This window comes from Cervus elaphus, chromosome 15 (genome assembly GCF_910594005.1).
Source record: "Cervus elaphus chromosome 15, mCerEla1.1, whole genome shotgun sequence".
Classification (NCBI taxonomy): domain Eukaryota; kingdom Metazoa; phylum Chordata; class Mammalia; order Artiodactyla; family Cervidae; genus Cervus; species Cervus elaphus.
Window position 1 is genome coordinate 40,981,723 of NC_057829.1, and position 24,139 is coordinate 41,005,861.

At 37.9% G+C, this 24,139-nt stretch overlaps 1 protein-coding gene across 2 annotated transcripts in view; it reads left to right on the top strand.

Moving 5' to 3' along the window:
* Positions 1–1,985: 1,985 nt before the first annotated feature.
* Positions 1,986–24,139, top strand: part of BMPR1A (bone morphogenetic protein receptor type 1A) — a 142,085-nt gene continuing 119,931 nt past the window's right edge. Inside the window, exon 1 of one of the 2 annotated variants that reach the window (XM_043926331.1) lies at positions 1,986–2,104. The gene's annotated coding sequence lies outside the window, so the exon portion shown is untranslated. Of the gene's footprint in view, positions 2,105–2,799; positions 3,090–24,139 lie in introns of those variants that run through there. The other variant, XM_043926330.1, reaches the window with a different exon arrangement.

Consider the following 24,139-nt stretch of genomic DNA (forward strand, 5'->3'; position numbering starts at 1 on the left):
CCAGTGGTTAGGGTTCTGCACTGCAGGGGGCCCAGATTCCATCTGTGGTCAGGGAACTAGGATCCTGCAAACTGCACAGTGTGGCTAAAAGAAAATAGAAAATTAAATAAACAAACAAACTGGATTTTCATGACAAGGTTCAGAAATGCTTAAAGGAAATTCTGTCTTTATCTCATTCATTTAACAAATATTGAGCACTAGTTATATACTAGGCTCTGCAGAAACAGCTGAGAATGAGATGGACAAAGTTTTTGATCTCACGGAGTTTACAGTCTAGTGGGTCAGAGAAACTCAGACCATAAACAAATAATTAAATGACGTAATTTCATACAGCAAAAAGTGGTACAAAGAAAACGAAATTGGCTGTGTCGGGGTGTTAAGATAGGTGATCAGAACACCTCCGGGTGTTCTTGAGGACCTGAGACTGTAGAAGAGGGGTGATGTTGCATTCCAAACTAATGCTATGTGATTTGGGCATGCAACTACTACTCTTGAGGCTTATACCTCAAACAGACTATGCAGAGAAAAAGATCCATTTCCAGAGCATTCTGTTAACCTACTTAAGAGGAAAACTATCACATTAGAGAAAGTTAAATTTGCACCTTGAGGTGTTGCCTTTGAGTTTGGGGGCCAGACCATACGTGTTCAGATGTCTCTTTGGGCTTCCTGGCTGCTCTTGTTCATTTAAGTGGGCAGGAAAACCGGAGAAACAGGCTAGCATGCATACACATGCCAGGAACCAAAGAAAACACCATGCCCTGCTCAGTTGTCAGTACATAGGCTGCCTGCTGTGATAAAGCTAAGGATTTCAGCCTGGGCACTGAGGTGGGATTTGTCCAAGGACAGCAAAAGGATATTAAGTAAAATTCCTGAAAATCTGAAAAGGAGATCCTTTTCTAGAGAAGCAAAGATATGATGACTTAAAATTTGATGCTTCAGTTTTGCTCTAGTTTCTATAGTGGCGTATCACACAACCTAGGCAACATGGATTTGTACATTTTGAAGTACTAAATTTTCAACCTGAGGTTGTCTATTTTATAGACTGATTCATATATCTGAAAATTGAACTAGGCTCTAGAGAGTACACACTCATCATAGTTTTATCTGCCATGACACATTGCTCAGCTTACATCAATGAGTTCTTTGGCTAATCAGTCTGAATCTCCTCAAGCAAAAGGTCCACCCTATCCCTTGACATCAAAGCGGTGTCCTATGTAGTCAACTTGAAAAAGTGACAAATTTTAGGTGATGCAGGGAAACTCATGTATCAAACATTCATCCTACATAGCAAGATCTATGACTCTCAAACCTGAGACAGGTAGAGAGTTCAGGAAAAAAAATTACAGAATAAATAGAATTGAAAAAATAATTTGGAATTACAGAAGGTATCTGAGGCATTAAAGGCAAAGGTGGATAATTTGGAATTACAGAAGGTATCTGAAGCATTAAGGTCAAAGGTGGATAAAAGCGCCTGGCGGGGAAACATGGGCCCAAAAAAAAAAAAAAAAAAAAATTTAACAAGAATGGAAGGGATTTTAGCCATTTAAACAAGAATATAAGGGAATACTCTGGAATCTAAACATCTCTTAAGGGAGAATGTGTGTGAAAACAAATATCAGGGCTTGGTACATTCTTTTCCTTGTCTCTTTTTCACCCACAGTTTCTAATGGTAACTTTTAAAAAAAGAGTATCTTTTGTAAAGAGATAATTTAATACCATGCATTCGCTGAAAGACTTACCAAAGAGATCAAAGTCACATTTGGTTGTTAAAAAGAGACCAAGACTCTTCACATACTGGACACTGAATACTTGTAATGGCATTTTCCAAAGAATGGGGAGAAAAAGGAGTGACAACTATTTACGTTTTCCAAATGGAGGGAATCAGACTCGGAGGGTATCCGAGGTCACTAGAGTGAGCGAAAGCAGAGACGGGAGCAATATTTATAGTCCGCTGACTTCAGTTCTGTTGGGTTAACACCGCTGCTCAACTTATGCCTTTGGAATTCACGGGCTCCATCAGTGTTCCCGGGCGGGCCAGGCCTCACAGCTCCTGGATCGACGCGAAAATGCTTCTTTCCCCTCAACTCCCCCTACCTGCGCCTCGGTACGTTGGCAAAGAGCCCAGAAAGAGAAGCCGGGGAGCTATGGGTAAATAATAGTTGGACTGTGGCTTTGTACGTTTCTTTGTCGCAACGACTACCACCACGGTCGGGCAGTTCTCCGCCATGGCGTGTAATTCTCAGCGATCAGGCTTATTCCGCAAGCGCTGACCTGCTCTCACGTGTTAAGAGTTTTTGTTAGAGCTTTAGAGTTTGTCCGGGGAGGGGGTCCACACGAAGGAACCCCGGAGCACTGGAAGTGCCGGGGGCCAGGTGAGCGCGCAGCATGCAGCGGCGGTATCTGCGCCGCTCCACCGCGCTCAGAACTGTGCGGCGCGCGTACGGCGTCTTCTCCACACAGCTTCCGGAGACTAGCCGGCCCCGCCAAGGCGGCGATGCGGCGTCTAGATGAGGAGGGGCCGGCAGGGCCGCGCGGAGGAGAAGCCCCCCTCCCTACAGCAGCCCGGCGCCCCCTTGCCGGCGGCCAGCCCTCCTCCCCGGCAGCAGGGCGCCTAGCCCCGGGGACCCTTCGGGAACTTCCGCCGCGCGCTCGGCTCTCTTCGCGTCCCCGGCCGGGCGGAGCGGGTGCCCTCCCAGTGCGCGAGCGTTGCGCCGAGTCTCGCGGAGGCCCGCCCCTCCCCCCACACCCCGCGCCCGCGCCGCCCCCCACCCCTCCCTCCCGTGCGAGTGTCCGCAGCGGCGGCGGCGGCGGCGGCTGCCGAGATTGGAATCCGCCTGCTGGCGCTCAGCGAAGGAGGAGCGAGGAGGGAGGAGGGCAAGGAGGGCGGGGAGGGCGGGCAGGAAGGCTCGGGCTCCGGCGTGTCCGTCCGCGCGAGACGAGGATTGTACGGCCGCGCGAGGGGCGACCGGGCTGGGGCCGCTGCACGCCCCGGGCGGAGGCCGAGCCGGGCCCCCTGCCTCGCCCCCGCGCCTCGCCGCGCCCACCCCGCTCCGCTCCGAGAGCTGGAGGATGAGTTCCCCAGGGTTCGGGTGAGTTGGCTTGTCCGGAGAGTGCGTGTGCGCGTCGGCAGAGGCCGGCTGCGCCGGGGAGGCCAGCGCGGGCCGCGGGCGAAGTTTCGGGGGGAGACAGGCGCGCGCGGGAGGCCCGAGCTGGGGGCCGCCAGGCCCGGCTGCCCCGTGGGGGTCTCTGCCGCCTAGGCTGTGACAGGCCGCGGCAGACTGGGCCCTGCCGCCCCGGGCCCAGCCCTGCGGGAGACCCTGGCCCCCGGCAGCCCCCTGCGACGTCCCCGCCTCCGGGCCCCTCTTTGTTCCCCACCCCCGGGTTTCGGGCCGAGTTTGGGGAGGCGGTGTGGGCGAAAGCCGCCACCGAGGAAGATTCTTGAATCCTTAAATGGGAAAGGCGCTCACCTCCCTCGCTCGGGAACGGCGAGGGTGATATTCACGATTTGTCTATTACGTTTCTGAAAGGAAAAAAAGAAAGAAAACGAATGTCTGTCTCATGGGGCGGTAGAGCCTGGAGGAACTGCCAACCCTCCTGCAAAACTTGCCCGCGGGAAGGTGCCAGGGTTCTCGGAGGTTCACCTGTTGTCCTGCGCGGCTTCCGCTGCCATGTCTGTTGTGATTCTGCACTTCAGTTTCTGAAAACTTTATGCTGGATTGACTGTAACCCTTTTTTTCTCTTTCCAGACTCCTAGTGGAAAGGTTTGGCAAGAAAAAAATAGCTTGCGTCCGGGAAGAAAAATAATGTGCTGTGTGTTAGGGTCTGGCGTTTTGTGACTTGTGCTTTTTCAGCTTTCGAATGTTTTAATTTGGTCAAAGTGCTGCAAGTTTTCTCTTTCAAACGGTTAGCAAACTGTTCTGAGTACATAGTACGAACTTGGCACGGTCACCTGTGTTACGTCATTTAATCCTTATGATAATCCTGGTTATTGTATTCCTCGTTTTCTAGAAGAGGAAATCGAGACGGAGAGAGGTTGAATAACTTGACTAAGTGAGCTGAGATTTGAACCCAAGATTTTCTCTGTTACTCGGAATCTGTTGGAGTGAGGCATGCGAAGAGTTAAACAGCAACAATTACAAAAAGCCTTTCTCTGCAAACACTCTTAAGTTTAGGAGCGCTTTTCAGTTCACTCATACTTGAAATGATCGCTATTTTGTTGCTTCAGTTGAAAACAACTCCTTTATTGTATTTATTTCAAAAGAGCAGTTCAAGTCGGAATTAAAGTAGAATGTATTAATGCCTATCAGTTTTCAGTTGTTGAAATAGTTTGTGAACTAGAATTTAAATATTTAAAATTAAAGTAAACTAGGGCAGTTCTGAGCTAGAAATGGGATGAAGTTTTACAAAAGGCCAATTGAAATTTAGAATGCCCTTTTAATAGAACCTGTATTCCGCTTCTGTTTTGGGTTTCCCACCCCCTGCGCATTCTCTGTAGAACTCATTTGAGACTTTTTCTACTTGCTTCACTTCTCATCCTTTCTTGAGAACCTTGAGGTTTCCAGTGGGAGCTCCTTCCAGAATTTACTGGATTCCTTTTATCAACATCTTCTTTTCCTTCCATCTTAGTGGAAGAATATGTTTTGTCCTTCTTCCTAGTTAATACCTTATTTCAGTTTTTTCTTTCCTACTTAATGGAGTTTGTTACCCTCTTAGAGTACTTGTTTACCCTTTAATTTACTACTCCCTCCACCTGTCTTGTTGCTGCTTTTCCTTTTCAAATCATATTAACAACAACAACAAAAAAATTGTCCTTATAGAAGTAATACATGTTCATTAAACAAAAATAGAGCAAAATTGAAGTGAAATTAAAATTTCATTCCATAAAATCAACTTGAGACATTACCAAGAGTAATTTACTTTTCCTGCCTTTACTTCCTGACCATCCATTCACTTGTTAACCGTTGTTATCTGAATTTCACCTTCGCAGAGGTCACCTATAACCTAATAAACACTTTTGGGCCTCCTTTCTAAGTCAACTTGAACTTTTTGTAACTTTTAGCGTCAACCCATCATTCTTGAAATGCCTATCCTTGTCTGTCCTTCATCTGTCCATTTCATTCAACAAATACTTACTGTATTTTAACATAACACAGGAGGCAGCAGAAGGCAAAGACAGATAGGGTGCCTTTCCCTCATGGAGCTTAAAGTCTACTGAGGGAGACATGAATTCTGTAATTAAATATAATTGTATAATTAAAGTGCAGAGTATTTATAAGAGCTTAAAATGAGGACCTGACCTAGTGATGGTTTATGTTGGAAGAATCTTAGAAGGCCTTCTTGAAATTGTTACTTTGGAACCCTGTGAACAATTCTGAAGGATGAATATGAATTTCCTAGATGAAAATAGGGCTTCTCTGACATTATGCTGACTTTGTTATTCTTTGCCCCCTTTCTACTTTCTGGTCTTCCTTCTTCCTGATGAATCTAAGTGTTCTCCAAGTTTCAATTTTCAGATCATTTTTTATACTTCTCTGATCTTTTGACATTATTGTTTCATACCCTTTTTTCTGAATAATTCTCAAGTCTCTATTCTTTATTTCTTTTCTGCCCTTGAATCCTGGTTTTTCCAGTTGTTTTATGAATATCTCTATCTGATTATTCAGGTACAGTGTTCTTACCAAACTTCTTTCCCTGGTGTTCCTTATTTCTGTCGACGTTATCCCAAACACAGACCTTTCCCCATCCCATCACATGTAGTCTGTAGTCAGCATCTATTGGTTCTCCTTTCATGGTATTGTCACTTTTCTCTCTGTTCATGCCAGCTCTGGTTCAGTTCTTAATACATGTTGGTATCAAGGTTATAATAGATTTATAAAATGAGTTGGACCACTTTCACCCTTTTTCTCTTTCAGAAACAGTTTAGGCTGAGATTATCTTTTACTTGAGAGTTTGGCAGAACTCGCTTATAAGAGCATTAAAGCTTAGAATTTTTTTTTTTTCTTTTCTGGAGAGGAATTTGAATACCATTTCAGCTTATTACATGGCAGTTGATCTTTGTAGGTTTTCTCTTTCTTGCATGAATTTTAGTGTTTAATATTTTTCCAGAAATTTATTAAGTTTTCAAATCAAGTGTTACTTGGTTTTCACAAAGTTCATTTTTCTTTAAATTGTTTAATTTGCTATACTGGTATACAATATTATGTCCTATGTATTTCTTTGTATATTTCATAATTTTTCCTCTTCAGTCTTTTTTTCCCTGCTAACTGAAGCAGATTCTCATCCCACCTGGACTTCTGTTATGACTTTATTGCCATTACTTCCTTATCCAGGTTATCTTAGGCATCGCTGCCTAAATTAATCTTGAGTCCTGTTCTTTTCATTTTCCCCACTCAGAAGTTTCGAGTGTCTTCTATTAAATGAAATTGTTTTTTTGGAATTCGCCTCAGATTTGCCAGATTCTTATAAAGGAATGGCAACCCACTCCAGTACTTTGCCTGGAAAATTCCATGGACTGAGGAGCCTGGTAGGCTATAGTCCACGGGGCTGCAAAGAGTCAAACATGACTGAGCAACTTCATGTCATGTATCTTCCACTATTTTTGCTTCCTGCCCATGTTCTTTCCCTGCTGATTCTGCTGTTGCTTATAACTGTTCCATCTACTTGGATGAATAAATGGCTGATTTTCATATGTACAAGTCCTGCCCATTCTTCAAGCCCCATTTCAGATTCCAACTCTTCTTGAAGTCTTCTCCATTTTCTTCTTCTGGATGGTTGTGAAGGAAAGGGTTTTCTAAAGGTATGAAGTCTTTTAATCTAATATTTTCTTCTTGCATTTGCTCACTTGTCTTTTTTTTCTTCTAGTTTTATTGAGATATAATTGACATACAACACTCTCTTAAGTTTAGGGTGTACAGCGTAACAATTTGACTTCCATACATCATGAAATGATTATCTTTGTAAGTTTAGTGAACATCCATCGTCTCATATAGATTCAAAATTAAAGAATGGAAAAAATTTTTATTCCTGTGATGAAAACTCTTCAGATTTATTCTTGTCAACTTTCATATATAACATACAGCCGTGTTAATTATGTTTATCATATTGTTGTACATTACATCCCTAGTACTTAGTTGTCTTATAACTGAAAGCTTGTGGCTTTTGCCACTCATTTGTCTTTTTAAATAAACAACCTTATTGAAATATAATTTGTGTATAGTTATATATGTATACATGTTAAGTGTATCATTTTGTGAGTCATTTGATCTTTTACAGCAATTTTTATACAAATACTAGCTCTGCTCCTAAGACTGTAGAATGGGTCTGTATCTGGCTTTGCTGCGTATTAAAATGATAAATGGAAAAAGGCCCCTATCTGGCCTAGCAGCAGTTGGACATCAATTATAGTAGTATTGATTGGACTTTTGGATCTTAGGAGCAGGGAGCCATGGAGAGAAAGGAAAATGAATTTCCTCTCAGGCTAAATTTTGATCTAGAAAGTGTTTCCTTCTTCCCTCTTCTACTTTTTATTAGTGTTTATGCTTTTAGAGTGCTGTTTTAAAACCTCAAGGTCATTATTGACCAGGTCAGTCCAACTCTTTAATACTTACAAGATTAAATGCTGAATTGTGTTGAATTATGTCAACTATAAGATACACCCTCATTTTATAGACCATTTATAAAGAAAATATGCTTCTAGTTGATTTTAAGAAGCCATTGACTGCACCTTCATTTCAGAAATGCTAAGATATGGAAAATATATGTGCTTTAGAATTAATGAGTGGGGTTTCTCTCACTTATCAAAACTCCTATTCCTTTAGCATACATGTTGGGAAGAAGTTAAACCACATTTACGTGGGAATGGTTTATAGCCCTACTGATACTGTGAATGGAGAGGGTGCTTGCTAAACCTCTTTAGCAAGTAAAATGTTTCATGCAATATAGAGAAATACTTATATGTTTGGATGGGATCTCGTCACAACTGGGTACGCCAGCCTGATCTCGAGGTACCTTGACTCCCCCCAGATTTTCCTCTCCATTTCTTTTGCTCATTTTCTGAACTCACAGGTTTCTAAAGCGCTGATAATTTTCACAAAATGGCACAGATTATATAGGGGGGAATTGTGGTAGAGTTGTGATAGCAAGTTTTGTGGATTATTTTAGACAATATCCAGTATTTATATATCATCATTAACAATCATCATATACTTAGTTTTGTAAAAAGTAAATATAAAAATAATTGTAAATATTTGGATAATTTGCTAAATCATAGTTATGTTTGTCAGTTTTATAGCCAACGTTTAAAAATTTTTACTGATGTATAGTTGCTTTATAGTGTGTTAATTTCTGCTCTACAGCAGAGTGTAGATTTGGTTATACATATATATATATTCTTCCCCATTATGGTTTATCACAGGATACTAAATATAGTTCCCTGTGTTATACAGTAAGATCTTGTTTATGTATCCTATATATAATAGTTTGCATCTGCTAATCCCAAACTCTCAGCCCTTCCCTCCCTTACACTCCTACTCCTTGGCAACAGCAAGGCTATTCTTTATGTCTGTGAGTCTGTTTCTGTTTTATAGGTAAATTCATTTGTGTCATACTGTAGATTCCACAAGTAAGTGATATCATATATTTGTCTTTATCTGATTTACTTTGCTTAGTATGATAACCTCCAGGTCCGTTCATGTTGCTGCAAATGGCATTGTTTCATCCTTCTTTATGGCTGAGCAGTATCTCATTGTATATGTACCACGTCTGTCCTCATCTGTGGGTAGGTATGTAGGCTGTTTCCATGTCTTAACTACTGGGAATAGTGCTCTATCGCCAATACTTTAAAAGGCTGTGAGTTCTAAAAATTGGAAAGAAAGAAACAAAATGATGTTTTCAAAGCTCTCCAGTAATGTTTTTTGAAGAAAGCATGAGAGTATCGCCTTAAGGAGATCATATGATTAGTGGAATCCATCTTTTGGTGGACTCAGTGAGTCCCTATGCCAGGTTCATAAGGGCAGTTAAATATGGAACTAATGAATTACTGAATAGATAAGGAAAGACACTAAATAGATAAGGAAAGATATTCCTGTGTATTTTTTATTGAAAACTGGTGGACACTTAGTGGGATGTGGAGGGAGGTTCAAGAGGGAGGGGCCATATGTATACTTATGGCTGATTTATGTTGATGTTTGGCAGAAACCAACACAGTAAAGCAGTTATCTTTCAATTAAAAAAGAAATTTAAAATGAAAAAAATAACTGGTGGATTTGAGCTATCCTGCCTGATATTATGCACGTTGTCACTCTTCTGTTATATTTGTGATGAACCTTGTTTTCTTACTGTAAACATTTTTCATACCACTAATAACATCTGAAGCTGTAGGGCTTGACTATTGCTCTACCTGTATATAATTGGCTGTTCCTTGAAGGGCTTTCTTGGTGGCTCAGATGGTAAATGTGCCTGCAGTGCAGGGGATCTGGGTTCAATCCCTGGGTTGATCCGCTGGAGAAGGGAATGGCTTCCCACTCCATTATTCTTGTCTTAAGACTTTTTTGGACAGAGGAGCCTGGCAAGCTATAGTCCATGGGGTCGGACATGACTGAGCCCCTAACACATTCACTTCACTTAAGAAGAATAGGGGTAAGTCAAGTGTGGGGATAAAATAGTCAAATTTACAATTCAGGGAGATTAGTTACATAGTGGATAATCAGTTTGGAGAAAAAAAGCCCAAAGATACTGAAGCTTGTAGGGAAGCTGTTCCGTCCTTGCTCACACTTAGGATGGTGGCAGGTAATTAGGGTGTAGAACGGATAGGACTTGGTAATTAGTTGTGGAGGAGAGGAGGAGTGGGATTGTTAAGAATAACTCCCAGGTTTCTAGATTGGAAACCTGTCAGGGTAGATGTGTGTTGTTGACTGAGATGAAAAAAACTGAGATGAAAAAAGTAGGGGGAGAACTGGTTTCTGGAGGAAAATAATTTAGTTTTGATCCTCTGAAACACCAGGTAGAGATTTCTACTTGCAAGTTGCATATATAAGTCTGGAGTTTGACAGAGGTTTGAGTTGGAGGTAGATAGACATTTGGAATTGAATACCATATAAATTGTATATTCCAGTAATGGGAACTAGGTGGCTCTCTAAAGTGACTTTTGTTTGCAAGTGACAAAACTAACTCAGATTAGTTTAAAGGGGGAAAAGCTCCCTCCAACCACCTCCCAGCCCCATTTTTGGGAAAAGACTAGAAATAAATATGACTGGATCTATGTGTTCAGATGATGTAATTGGGAATCTGTCTTCTCTGCTTACCACTTTTTTTGGCCTCGTTTTCAGTAGGTACTTTCATCTGGCAGAGAGGACCACTGGTAACTCCAGGGTTATATGGTCCTTAATGCTGTAGGTTCAAGAGAGGGAAAAAACATTTCTTTCCCAGGTGCATATATTCTGTCTCATAGAGGGATTGTTATTGAGTCTACATGGAATGTGGGGTACCATCATTGCCAGAATTGGCTTGTATGCCCACTGAAGCAGTCAGGGACTGGTAGCCTTCTTGGAGCCATGTGAAATGGGCAAGTGGTTGTTTCCTCAAAGAAAGGTAGCTCTGAGTAGGTGGTTGTTGAGTCGCTAAGTTGTGTCTGACCCTTTGCAACCCACTGGACTGCAGTGCGGCAGGCTTCCCTGTCCTTCACTATCTCTGGGAGTTTGCTCAGACTGTCTGTTGACTTGGTGATGCTATCTGGGTAGGTAAACAACATAAACCCACTATTTTAAAGGTTCTTAACCCCTTTTAAGGTCATTTTTTGAGTATCTGAAGAAAAATACACAAATATAGCAATTAAGTGTATAAATTCACATTGATGAAGGTGAAAGAGTATAGTGAAAAAACTGGCTTGAAACTCAACATTAAAAAAGAAAACTAAGATTACAGCATCCAGTGATCATGGCATCCATCACTTCATGGCAAGTAGAAGGAGAAAAAAATGGAAGTAGTGACAGATTTTATTGTCTTGGGCGCCAAAATTACTACAGATGGTGACTGGAGCCTTGAAATTAAACAATGCTTCCTCCTTGGAAGGAAGGCTACGACAAACCTAGACAGCATATTAAAAAGCAGACACATCACTTTGCCGAAAAGATCTGTATAGTCAAACCTCTGGTTTTTTCAGTAGTCGTGTACAGATGGGAGAGTTGGATCATGAAGAAGGCTGAGCACCAAAGAACTGATGCTTTCAAATTGTGGTGCTGGAGAAGACTCTTGAGAGTCCCTTGGACTGCATGGAGATCAAACCAGTCAATCCTGAAGGAAATCAACCCTGAATATTCATTGGAAGGACTGATGCTGAAGGTGAAGCTCCAATACTTTGGCCACCTGATGGGAAGAGCCACTGGAAAAGACTCTGTTGCTGGGAAAAGTTAAAAACAAAAGGAGAAGAGGGTGGCAGAGGATGAGATGGTTAGATAGGATTACTAACTCAGTGGACATGAATTTGAGCAAACTCCAGGAGGTGGTGGAGGACAGAGGAGTCTGGCCTGCTGCAGTCCATGGGGTCTGGAAGAGTCAGACATGACTTAGCAACTGAGTCAGTGACAGTGTATGATTGTTATATACAACAGCAACAACAGTATATAATTTCATGCTTATTTTACAGACCTCATTTCAGGAACTCCTGGTATATAGCAGCAGAGAGCCTAGTACAGCCCTGAGAAATAGCAACTTAAGACCTAGAGAGAGAAGATAGACAGTAAATAACTTCACAAATAATTATCTAATTGTAGTTACATTACAGTCTACGGAACAGAAGTACAGGTGGCTTACAAGGGTAGTAAGGGAAGTTGGTCTGTTTAGGGTGCAGGTGCTTTGGAAGGCTTTCCTGAGTAATTGGCCTGTACAGTGAGACCTTGGACTGGAAAGGAGAGGAGAGTGTTCCTGGAAGTATCACTATTTAGTAGTTTTTAAAGCAAACATTTTTTGCTTTTTAAAAAATTATAAAAGTAGTATACCTGTTATGGATAATTTGGGAAATTTGGAAAATTTTAAAGAAACTGTAAAACACTCAGGCTTTGGCTTTTAATTTTTGTAAACTAACATCTATATAGTACTGGTATTACCACTAAGCTAACTGTGCAGTCTTGGATATTGTATTTAAATCTATATGGATCTTTGTTTCCTTGTCTTAAAAAGTGAAAGAAGTTGATAAGCTTAAATGTTGTTTTCTACTTAAAAAAATAAAGTTACATGACTTTAATGCAGAGTGGTTAGTTATTGAAATTGTTTTTGGTCCTGATGACATCACTGGATTTCTGATTTTTAGCTGAAAAGTCACTTTTCTGCCCTGGCGGTCATTTCAGGTAATGAAGGAAATGGCGTATGACCAGTGGTTTTCTTCCGTGCCCTGATTTCCTGTCTCTTCTTTTGAGCATTTTTTTTTTTCTTTAGATAGATAATTTACCTAAACTCGCCGAAATGTTATAGGCTCTCAATACTGAAGTTAAATCTGGAGGAGACTTGCGTGGTTGTCATGCTGTTTTGTGTATATTGAAATTTGTAGGTAGCTTTCTTACTTGAAATTAAAATTTTTGTAACATATTTCAGGAATATAAAATCTTGAATGTCTTAAATTTGTATTTAACTAAGAATATTTAGATTTCTAGCTGAAAGGAGGTCCTGTTGGGAAATACTAAAGTTAAGGCTATTAACTTTCGGTGAAATTCTTAAACTTACTTATTTTTCAAACATCATTTAAAAATATCATGAAATAAAAATATTTGAACAGTATTCAAAAGTGTCTATATATCAGGTCAACAAAATACTGTCACTTGATGACAGATAACTTTTATTGTTATCAATTTCAATAATCTTTCATGTAATAAAAAATGTTGAGAAAAAGACTTGCTGTATTTACATGTGTGTATCTTGAGTAAAGAGAAAAGTTAATCTTCCTGAAATAGTGCTTTAGTGATCATCTCTACTTGTTAAATATTTTTTTCTGGTTTCTTATTTGCTTACAATATAAAATTAAAATTGTCCCATACTGGCCTTCTTCTCTGGCCCCTTCTTCCTTTTCTGCCTCATTCACTTCCCACTGCTTTTATTAGCCTCTGTCACCTAAATATCCAATACTGGATGTGAGTTTGGAATCCTTAGATCTGTAGTGTCCACTGTGGTACCACATGTGGTTGTTGAATATTCAAAACATGGCTAGTCTGAAGTATGCACCAGATTTTGAAGATGGTGCAATAAAAAGAAGGTAAAATATCTTGTACCATACAAGTTTTGATTACGTATTGATAATACTGTTTTGAATATGTTGGGTTAAATAAATGTATTATTATTTTTGATTCTTTTTGCTTTCTTAATGTGGCTATTAAAAATTCTCAAGGATGCATTCTGTTGCAGAGTGCTGCCTTTCCTCCTCCCATTCTTTGCTTATCATAGTTCTTCAAAATCTAGTGAGAATCCTGTCTCTTCTGTGAAGCCGTCCTCAGTGGTCCAAGGCTAAAAGTTCGCTCTTGTGTATGATTGTTTGAAGGCAGTTGGTGTTTCTTGTACCATCATTAAATATATTAAATTTCTTCACTGTAAGCCTTCTCAGTTTTTAATCAAGTGAAGCTCCAATATTGTTTCCCTGTCTGGTACCATAGACCCTCTCTTTTGTTTCTTCTGTTTAAAGAAGTTATGCATATTTGTGTTGAAAAGTCAAACAGTAACAGCCCGGAAGTAGAAAGTCAATGTCTTCTGTAATCCTGCCCTGTGCTCCAGAGATTACTGCTATTAAAAGTAATATAAAGATAAAGATAATTTTTCTTTTCCATTGTCTTCATTTCTTCCTCTTAACCCCTTTCCCTCTTTCCAAAAAATGGGGTCATACTATGCATCATTTTCTTTAACTTTCTGTTTTCACTGAATATGTGGCAGGAGTCTTTTATGTCAGTAAATATTAATTTTGTCATTCTTTTTAGTAGCCGAGTAGTATTCCCTTTTACAAATATACCTTAATTTAATGTACTAATCAGCTGTTGATGAATATTTAGATTGTTTCCAATTTTCTGGCATTACAAACAATGCTGTGGTGCTTGTACATATCCTGTGAGAGTATTTTTATTTTCTAGGATGAATTCTTAGAAATGCATTTACAGAGCCATACAGGTTTGCTATAGTGCCAAACTGCTCTGTGAAATCTTCATAACAATTCACTTTCCAACCAAGTGTTTGCATATGTTCTCCCCTCCCCTCTTCAGCACAGTAACATCAGTCTTTTAATTTTTGCCAGTCTGCCAGCTGAACAAACAGCATTATAGTTTTAATCTATGCTTCTTTGATTATGAATAAGGTTGAGCAGTTTTATATGTTTTTTTGGCACTTTGCATTTCTCTGTCCTTTGTTCATTTTTCTAATCTAGTTTTTTCTTACTTATTTGCAGAAACTCTTGTATGGATATCAACTCTTTGGCACATTGCATTTGCTTTTTTATTTGTCATTTGTTTTTTACTTTTGTTCGTGATGTAGAAAAATTCATTTGCTTTTGTAAAGGTATTAAAAAACAAGAGAATAGAAAGTTTAAGTTGTCTTATGCTCTGTATATTTTATAAGCTCCTTGGTTGAATTTTTTCCTAAAAAGTTTTGTTTCGCCAACGGTACTAGTTCAGTGCTTTGTACAGAGTAAGCATCCAGGTGTTTGTATGTGTTGATGGTGAAGTAGGTCCAGACTGTGTCACTGTAGCATGACAATTATTTTGAGCTGAAGGCATTTGATAATAGGCTTGTCAGAGGCTCTCAGAAGTCAGTTGGTATAATTTCTTTCCTAGAGTTTCAAAACCAGGGAAGGTTGACTCTTCTCATTAGAGAGGAAAAGAAGAAAAGCAGATATCACACCTGAACTGCCATCGTCACAGAAAGATCTCTTCTTCCATGTATTCCCCTAAAGGTGAATCTTGAATCTTTTTAAAGTCATTTGTTTTCTTAAAAATACCCTTCTTTCCCCCACCACCTTTTTTTTCTTTTTTTTTTTTTTTGCTGGAGTACCAGCAAAAGTAGAGCAGAACATCTCATTACCTAGATGAGTAGTCATCATGCACCTGATTGGTTTATCTATGCTTGTTTGAACAAGGGATAAAGAAAACTGGAGAGAAAGCTCATTGTGGACAGAGAAGGTGACAGTGGAATAGCCTGTATTTGTTTTGAATTTCTCTTAGTTCAAGTGGTACTGCAGAATGTAACCAGGCTTCAGTCATTTTGACAGGGCTTGGGCTGCTGAAGAGGGGAGCAGAGATTAGAAGAGGTTGAGTTAAAGCAAATCTTTAGCTAGGAAAATGTGCAGTGGGTAAGAGCTCCTCACCCCTTAGTTATCAGAAAGTTTCAGCTTGTCCCTAGAAGAAAAGTTGCCTTTTGACAACCTGTGATACAGACAGTATAGTTCCTATTAGCCAGGAAAGTGGCAGCAACCACGGAAGACCACCGGGAGCTCAGATATTGAGCTGTTGATTTTGTTCTCTCCCTATGCCCCATCCCACAAATAGACCAGACCACACCCCTTTTCTGTTGAACTTTCTTGGACCGTAGGCGAAGCCTGAATTTGGAGATGAAGGAGGTGATTGAAAGACTGAGGATTAAAGATTTAAATATCAGTAAATGGGCCTGGACTTTTTAATAACTGAAAGCTATTGGAAAATGAAAGGAATTGTCCCAGATGCCATCAAGGACTAGGAAAAGGAAATTGGGCAAATCATAGTTTGGAGTAGAAACTGGAGAAAAATAAAACCTTTTCTCATGTTTTTACCAATTTCAGACCCTTTATTAAAGTTACGAAAATATCAGCTTAAGTTCCTACTAAAGCCCCTCGTAACACCAGAACTCATTCTTTTCTCTCCATAAAAGCTATTAGGGTATATACACAATCGTTTGATTTTCTTAATGTTTCTGTTTTCAAGTATATTCCAGTTCTGCTCAGTATAATATAGTATTAAGTATTAAGGATGCTTTATTTAACTTTCAGATTTATAAACTGAAAACAGTAATCTTTTAAATTGAAACATTAATTAAAATATCTTATTCCTTAGTTGTTACGGAGTTTGGAGTTTATTGAACCTTGGAAACATTGTTGTTCAGTTGCTCAGTTGTGTCCAACTCTTTGTGACCCCCATGGGCTGCAGGATGCCAGACTTCCCTGTCTTTCATTATCACTCAGACTCACGTCCATTGAGTTGATGATGCCATTAAAGTAAAAATGATTTGATAAAAAGCATCAGTTTATGTATGATATTTTCAGTTTATAAAATTTTAAATTAATTTTTACTCATTTTTCACATGTAAAAGATAAATGGGTTTCAGTTTCAGTAATGTAGAACAATAGGTAAATACAAGATCAAGATGGATTAAATAATACCTAACATTACTGCGTACTTGGCCCTAGTTTAAGTACTTTGTACATGTTAAGCCGTTTATCCTTATAAGTATTATATGATACAGATATTGTTATCTGTTCCTTTTACACATGAGAAAAATGAGGCGCAGAAGTTAAATAACTTGTCAAGGTTTGAATAGCTTAAATAAGTAAGTGGCAGAGCTGGGATTTATTTTTTATTTTTTTTTTTTTTAGAGCTGGGATTTAAACCCAAGTAGTCTGACTTTAGAATCCATGCTCTTGACCACAAAGTTATATTTGTTCTCAAATGGTGTAGGATAATTTTAATATGAAGACATGAACTACACACAGTCAAGTACATGTTTTACTTTATTTTTGCCTATTTCTATTTTGTGTTCTCCACAAGGAGAAGATCAGTTTGCCTGAGTTTGCTGTAGTGTTGCCTGAGGTGCCTGGTAAAACATGTTCTCTACTCAAAGACTAAATGTATTTATATTTGATGGGTTAAATTTGATTGACTTTTAGCAATTAATCCTGCTTCTGTTTTTAATATTTAAGATTTGTTTGAAACTTCTCATGGGTAACTTTTTGATTGGCATTCTTTGCCAGGCCTAATGTTTCCTTTGCATTGTAAAGAAAAGGATAGTAAAAGGTCAGTGGATTACAGTTATTTTTTAAACATCCAGAACCTTTTTCATAAACATTTTTTTAAATTAGTGCTCTATTGTATATCTTATTTCTAAGACATAAGTTTGTTGATGATGATCAAACAGACAAGCTTTTTTCACAGCTTTATCGTGGCTTTTACTCTTATTTAAAGTAGTTGAAATTGGGTAGATATTTGTAAAACATAATTATGTTATTTGTATTGTTTCTTAGAATACATTTAAAATCTATCTTGTGAGAGAACAGGAAGAAAAAAGATTTAGAAATACTGCTACATCAGTTGAAAATGAAAGTGAACAAGCTCATCTAGGGGGAAGATTTTGGTGTCAAATAGGTTGAGAAATGAAACCTGATTTTTAGCTATTAATGTTGCTGAGACTGTCCTCTAGGATATTATTAAATTGCTTATGTTGCTCCATAAATTTTTTTGTATAAGTGGTTATGATATGTAGACATTTGTGAATCTTCTTCCTTGAAGGTTTTTCTTTAAAACAAACAGAAGGCTTTTTTGCCTCCTAGTTACAGAAGTAGTGCTTACTGAACAAATGTAAAATACAGAGAAGCCCTGAGAAAAAAGTAAAGATCTGTTATATTCATACTACTCAAAGGTGACATCTGCAAACATTTTGGTATACATAAGTTTTTTTTTTTTTTGAAATCTTACTGCTTAGTGTTTCTGCCATAACAAGAATTTGATGAAATTAGGTGAGTAAAGCTGAAATTCTGTTCATACATTAAGCGTGTGTGTCTGAGCAACTGAACTGAACTGTGTATGTCTGAACCTTTAGGATTTAGGGGATAGAGAGGGGAGTTACCTAAATAGAAATACAAAGTTTTGGAAATTTGACTGTCTTATTCTGGTTATCTGTTCATCTTTTTTGTTGTAGATTCTCCTATTTTAAGCTGTGCAAGTTTTAAAAAAACTAAGACATTTCAAATTTGAAGTGTTTTTCTGTAGTAATCGACTAAAATAGAGTAAGATGTGGGGAGGTAGAACCTAAACTGAGGGAGGTCAAAAACCATATGGAAATAGAAAATCCCAAACCTCTTGCAGAATGAAGCTAGAAAGAATGGAATCTAAACACTGAAATTATACATCTGCGAGGCAGCTGTGCGTTCTTTGTTCATAGATTCTGCTGCAGAAATAGCAAAAGAAACTTTGAAAGGGAAATGTATCCTAAAAAGACTAAGCTAATTATGATATGGACATTTTTAATGTTACAGTGTGTATTAAGTCATCTTTAAATGAATTATTCCCTTTTCTTAAGGAGTTATAAAAGTACTTTTCCAAAAATAGCGATCATTTTTAGGGGGTTAAATTTGAGTTTCCTATTTATATCTTCAGCACTGAATCAGCATTTTATTAAATTGCAGATCAAGGGATTTTCAGTGATACTAAAAGAGTATGATACTGTTATGAATTTGTTGGTTGCTTTTGTTTTTGTTAGTATTCAGGGATGTGTGGTAATTTAATGTTCTGCCCTTCAAAAATCAACTCTTACGAATTTGTTTAGACAGAATATTTAATTTTTAAAATCATCGGGCATTTAAAAACAGTTGAAATTTGAAAAGGATAAGATGTAAAAAAGCTTTTATTTAGTTTTGAAATGTTTATAATTACTAACATCTGAATGGCTTTATAGTTTACAAAGCACTTTTTAGCATCCTGTATCTCTGATGAATTTGTCTTGCTAACATTTTTATCTCTTGAAAATTAAGACAGAGCACTCAAGTTGGTGGTTACAGAATGCTTTTTAGTTTTTACTTACTATAAGAGTGATACATATTCAAGGATTTAGAAAACAGGGAAGAGTAGAACTGAAAGGAAACACATCTCCAATGTTTCATAATAACCATTGTTGACATTTAGTGTAATTCTCAGTCTTGTTTTTCTATTCATATTTTTGGCATAGTTTGCCCTGATACTGGAGGATGTAATATTTGTATCCTTTAAACATTTATGTGTTAATCATTTCTAATAAAAACATAGGTCTTAACCATTTGGGGGGGGTTATTGTTTCAGTGAAATTTTTTTCTACTTGAGGGAAAACATTTTATCTTAGGATCATGTGTTATAAATATATAGTATTTAGAGCATGGACTCTGCTTGGGTTTAAATCCCAGCTCTGCTTCTTCCTAGCTGGGCTATCAGCAATTTTGGTAAATGAATATCTCTGTGTCTATTTCCTCATCTGTAAAATGGGAATAATGGCATCTGCTTCCTGGAGTGGTTTTAAATTTATATATATATAGTTTTGCTTTCATGGAGCATATATATATATGTATTTTATATCTTAGAAATAGTATCTGACCCACCATAAGCACTGTATAAGTTAACTAAAATTTTAGATCAAGGACCATAACCACACTGACTGCTGATCAAACTAACAAACAAAATATTAATAAGGATACAGAAAGTCAGATATTGCAACAAAAAACATAACCTAATTAATAGAGAACATCACACCCAATATGGATAGAGTGTGACCCACTGTGTCATTGAAGCAAGCCTCAACAAATATCAAAGGATTGAAATCATTCACAGTGTCCTCTGATGATAGTGGAATTAAATTAGAAACCAGTAACAAGAAATAATGAGAAGATCTTTGAAATTAGATTGCATTTTTACGCCTGATCTTAGCCAAAAGGCCGAGAAGTGATTAGATTGCATTTTTAAATAACTACACATGGGTCAAAAAAGAAATTACAAAAGAATTTAAAATTATTTTGGATTCAAAAATAATGAAAATACATGTCATTTCAAATTTGGGGATATAGTTAATTCTGTACTTGGAGGAAATGTTATAGCTTTAGAAATATATATTATAAAAGTAGAAAGGCTGCAAATAAACAACTTAAGGGTCCATCTCAAGAAATTAAAATGATTCGGATTTCCTGTCTTGAGTTTTATTGGGTGGGGTTGAGGGGAGGAATTTTAGTTTATGTTTTTATCCCTTTATAGGAGGAAAGGTATGATTGACCACAATAGTTGTACTTTTTTTTACTAGTACATTTGAACTCTCCCTCCCTCCTAAAGCTTGAGTCCTAATTTACCTGATTTCTAGGTGGCTTTTCGTGGCCCTTCCATAGAGCCTTTAACTTTTCTAAGGAGAAAGAAAGTCTTCTTGAGGAGGCATATACAATTCTGAGATGATCAATTTAGTATTGGTAATTATTTATAAGTCTTTAAGACTTGTAAAGTATAAATCAACTTGAAAAGTACATAATGAGCAACTGTTACAGGCTAAAGACTATCCAGACTTGGTTACACAGTAGTGAATGAAGATCGCCCTGAGTTCTGCTTTCATGGAGCTTATGCTTTAATGGGGGAGACCATCATTAAAAAAAAAAATGCAAACCCACCTAGTTTTGTCATGACAGTGTGGTGCTCGGAAAGAACAGTTTAAGAGTCCTAGTAGAATGGCTAGTAGAGGACCTAAGCTTACGTAGGTTGAGAATGTGGTAAGATATGTAAAATTTAGAATAAAAAATTAGAATAAAGTAGGGAAAGAGACCCATGGAAAATCATAGAAAGTATATTTTTTAATGGGGAAATAAATTTTAAAATGTGTTATCTTAACTGACTAATCCAGAGGCTTGAGTGGTTATCCTTAGTCTGGTATATAGCATTGGATAGCCTCATTCAGGACATGCTTTTTAGTTCTCTGTTCTCTAGAATGAAGTGGTCAGGACTAGACTAGATAATTTTTAAGTTTCTAGTACTTAAGTGCTCATTCCATTGAAACTGTTATTAGCTCTTTAAAGAGTATTTTTCTCTGATTGTGGAAACAATATATGCCATATTTAGAAAAAATTTGGAGGCTATAGAAAAGAAAGACTCTCTTCTTTAAATTTCATTTGTACTAGAGATGTCAATTTTATTATAAATAGAGTACATATCAGAGAACTTGACCTCCCTGCAGCTGTGGGAGGTAGTGATCAACAGGACACTGTTAATCAGAATAGGCTAAATTATGCCTCAGTAATGAAAAAAATTCTCTGATTTCAGTGGCTTGACAGAGTGAAGTTTGTTTCTCATCCCATAGTCAGGTTAGGTCAAGTATAAACAGTTGAGAGAAAACCCATCAGAGGTTCTACCATCTGTAGCTGTTTCTCTATAACACATGGCTTTCTTGGTTGCTATGGAAGGGAAGAGAACATTGGAGGATCTTGTAACCGGCAATTATGTAGCTTCAGTAGTAGGAACTAGTCATTTGGTTTTACCTAACTGCAAGGGAATAAAGAAGTATAGTTCTTCCATGTCCCTGGAGTAGAGGAGACCTGGCTATGGGTGAGCTTTAAAAAATCTTAACAACGATCTTGGTTTTCCTGGCCACAGTTATGTAGAGTGAGGATGGACCTCAAATTCAAGTGGGGTTGGTTGGATTGTTTTGCCTAGGAATTTGCTTTTGGGCCACTGGCGACTGGAGTGCTTAGGCCATTAGACACAGAAGCTTTGCTCCCAATCAGGGTGGTGGGATTCAAATAATTAAGTATTGAGAAATTTATCTGTAGAGAGAAGAATGAATCAGATGCATTGAAGAAATAAGGTGTAGTTTTGGAGAGAAAAAATAACTGTAGGTATTCAGTGGCTTTCCATTTCTCAGTCTACTTCTTGAGAGTATATATGCTTTCCCAGTACATGGAATAGTCCCTCAAAATGAACGTGTTTTGTGCCACAAAGAAAATCAGCAGATTTTCAGAAAGCAAAAAACAAACAGGTTGTGTTTTCTGAGCACAGTGCCATAGAAATGACCAGCAACAGGATGCCTTACCTCCCTCCAAAAAACAGAACAAACAAAAACATAAATCTGAAACAAAAACACCTACATTTGTGTGTGTGTGTTTGGGAGGAGGAGACATAGCTTTTAAATAGCTTAAAGAGACAGTCATAGCTGAAGTCACACAATTTAGAAGTAAATTACAGTGAGAGCACAATGTAATATCAGTAAAGCCAATGTGAAATTTTATGGGAAATTCATAAAAATTAAAAATCAGTAAGTAAGAAAGATGAAAACTGAGTGAACAAAGTATTCAATTTACCTGATTTAAAACAACAAAATAAAGTCAAATAAAATAGAATGAAGGAATAATAAATATAAAGTTAGAAGTTAATGGAAACCAAAACAACTGGAGTAAAATAAAAAATTAGCAGACTCTGAACGAGTCTGATTAAGAAGAAAACGAAGTAGAAGCAAACATTAAAATCAAGCTATAGACTACTCTATAAATACCAAGATAAAAGTATTGTAATAGAATAGTATGTGCAACTTTATGCCACATATCCTAGAAATTGGATGAAATGGATTATTTCCTAGGAAAATATAAATTACTGAAATGGTCAGAAGAAACGGAAAAGCTTGATAATCCAGTAGCTGATAGAGAAATAGAAAAAGTTGTCAAAAAGATACATCCTTAAAAGGGCCAGATGTTTTATAAAACTTTAATGTAACTGATAATTCCTGTTATACATCTTTTCCAGAGGAAAGAAAAAATGCAGGAAGATACTCTGTGAAACTAGCATTAACTCTCAAAACAAAAAGGATAGCACAAGAAAAGAAAACAATAGGCCCTTCTCATCACCGAATTGTAAAATCCCAAATAAAATACTAGCAAATCAAACCCAAAAGTATATTAAAGCTGTAGGATCAAGCTGTCCCAGAGATTCAAGGGTGACTTCACCTTAGGAAATCTATTAGTATCGTTGTTATTGTTCAGTCGCCACATCGTATCATTAACACTACATTAATAACCAAAGGAGGAAAACAGTATAATCATCTTAATTGATGATGAAAAAACTGTTAGATAAAGTTCAGTAAGCAGTTCTGATAGACTAGGTTTAGGAACAGAAAGAAACTTCCTTAACCTAATAAGAGATGAAACCTACGGAAGCATACAGTAAATACAACTGGCAAGATATTTTCCATGAGAAAAGGAATACTAAGAGCTCATTTTTTTAAGTTTATTTTTTTATTGACAGATAATTGCTTTATAGAATTTTGTTTTTTTTTTCTCTGAAACCTCAAAATGAATCAGCCATAGGTATACATATATCCCCTCCCTTTTGAACCACCCTCCCATCTCCTGCCCCATCCTACCCTTCTAGATGGATACAGAGCCTCTGTTTCCTGAGCCATACAGCAAATTACCATTGGCTATCTGTTTTACATATGGTAATGTAAATTTCCATGTTACTCTAAGAGCTCATTTTTATTAAGTAAACTTTGTATTCAAGTACAGAGACATATACATATCATTAATGTACCGTTCAACAGATTTGCAGAAAGCAAACACACCTATGGCTTTCAGGTGGCACTAGTGGTAAAGAATCTGCCTGTCAGTGCCGAATATGCAAGAGACACGGGTTCGAACGCTGGGGTTGGGGAAGATGCCCTGGAGAAGGAAATGACAACCCACTCCAGTATTCTTGCCTGGAGAATCCCATAGACAGAGGAGCCTGGTGAGCTCTGGTCTATAAGGTCGCACAGAGTTGGACATGACTGAAGCGACTTAGCAGCAGCAGCAGCATACATGGGAGAACTCAGAAAAACTGAGTAATCCCTTAAATATCTTAATTATCTCTCCTCTTCTACCTGTATCATTTCTAGATTTCTGTCTTTGAGCTGTCTTCCATGTGGTCTGCCCTGTTTCCAATTTTTTCTAATGGTTCTTTATCTCATACAATGAGTCCTTCAGGTCCAGTTCTGTTTGGTTATTATTTTTATTTTGAGTTTCAATTTCCTTGGTATTCTTTCTGTTCATTATTTTTATTCCTGAGTTTACCAAACTGCCTTTCTGAGTTTTCTTGCAGCTCACTGAGTTTCTTCATGACAGGTATTTTGAAGTCTCTATCAATTAGATAGCAATATTCTGTGACTTTAAGTTTGGTTTCTGGAGAATTGCTACTTTCTTTTTGTGATACTGTGTTACCATGGTTCTTCAAGGTGCTTGATATGTTGTTCCTACGCTGATACATTATTCTTAGCTGACTTATTTGGAGCAGTGAACAACTCCTTTAGGTAAAACTTGTTTTCCTTATACTTGGTTGTAAGGATTCAACGTTAGCAATAAGAGGCCTTTCTTGTGATGGGAGTAAAGGAGGAGAGTGAAAGAGCTGGC